Here is a 1,849-nt window from a genome sequence, read left to right on the forward strand (position 1 = left end):
ATAGCCTAAAACGTGACCCCTATTTTGCACGTAAAGTCTATGGAAAGCTATTTTGTGGCATGTACCCTTAATAAGCTGCACGTAACGAGAAAGAAGCTACGCGTAGCAGTTCCACGCTTTTGAACCCCTTGGCTTGCCATATAAGTGACGACAAAGGCCCGCGTAGGTGGATGATGGACACCGAAAATAAGGTGATCTGATATGACGGTGGACCTGGATAGAGAAAGTCGCAATATAAACAAAGGCCCGTGTAGGTGGATGATGGACACCGAAAATAAGGTGACCTGACATGACCATGGACCTGGATGGAGAAAATCACAATAATAATAACAATAATATTGACCATTTGCATTTTCACGTTTTATTCCATTGTCTGCTTGCGTGTTATCCAATTTTGGAACTCTGCATTTTTCCCCCGGGGACCCCTCCTTTTTTTTTTTTAGTAGGGCGTCCTACCAGTGTGCATACAAATGGTCGATGGTAAAATCTTGGGCATTTTTTGTTTGTATTTTATCGGGACGAAATTGTCATTTGGGAGGGTTGAAATATTAAAACAAAGAACTTGATGGTCGTGTTAGGGAGTAACACTTACACTTACACTTAAGGTATGATGGGAATAATTTAGGCATTAGCCTTTTTGAGCCCATATCCATTTTCGCAGGCTCTTATACCAAGACTTATCAAGCTGAATCTTGAACTGGTTTGTTGTCTTAGCTTCTACGACTGTTTTTAAGAGGTTGTTTTACTCTGAAATTGCTCGGACTGAGAAGAAATTCTTCCTGCAGTTGACATGCGCGTATTTGGGGGGGGCTTTGGGGGCGCCAGCCCCCGGGGGTACAGGCGGGGGGCGCCAAAAACGAAGGGGCGGCGGAAGACGAAGGGGCGGCAAACGAAGGGGCGGCGGAAGATGAAGATGAAGGGGCGGCAAAAAAGAATTAGTAAAGAAAAAAGGGCGGAAAAAATTGGAAAATTATACATCAAAATGTGTTGCTTTTAGGGCGCTATCGCTGATAATCCTTTTTTTTTTTTTTTTTTTCTCTTCACTTTTTCAAACCACCGAAAATTTTTTGGGTCAACCTTTTTGGGCTGTTGAGGAAGGGCGGCAAAATTGAATTTTCTTCAGCCCCTCCGGGCTAGGGGCGGCCACGGTACGCCACTGGTTGAGGCCCTTCTTCAGTGCTGACTTGTACAACTTGTAGTTGTGTCCTCTTCCTCTATGCGTCTGGGTATTCAAAGTGAAGAGCTTCGTTGATGTAATCCCTTCTGCTAGTCCTTTCATGATCTTGAATGTTTCAATCAGATCTCCTCTTAATCTCCTTTGCTCCAAACTGTACAGCTTCATCTCTTGTAGTCTTTCTGGGTAGCTCAGATATCTATAATGCTACGGATGAGTTCTGTGGCTCTAGTCTTCTATCATCATAATGATATCTTTCTTGAGGTATGGACACCTTGCTTGGACTGAGTACTCCAGGTGAGGACGGATGTAGGTTTTGTATAACATTGTGAAGCTTTTCTTGTCGAAGTGCTTGAAGCTGCGCTTTATTACTCGTAAGCTGTTCATCGCCTTTCCATCTTCTGTAATTATCACTCCAAGATCTTTCTCTTCTGTGCCATGTGGGATTACCTCATCACCAAGCTTAGGCCTATATTAAGTGCCTTGGTTTGTACTTCCCATGTGCATTATTTTGCACTTACTCGCATTGAATCTGAGTAACCATGTATCAGACCATGTTTGAAGAGCCTTTTGTAGGATTATGCTATTATGAGTGGGTACCCCGGTGGGTACCCCAGGATTTTTGTCGTTGATTTTTTCAAATACATCAGCCCTTGGCTAGCCCCAAATCATTTG

The sequence above is a fragment of the Amphiura filiformis genome, chromosome 18 (assembly GCF_039555335.1).
Source record: "Amphiura filiformis chromosome 18, Afil_fr2py, whole genome shotgun sequence".
Classification (NCBI taxonomy): domain Eukaryota; kingdom Metazoa; phylum Echinodermata; class Ophiuroidea; order Amphilepidida; family Amphiuridae; genus Amphiura; species Amphiura filiformis.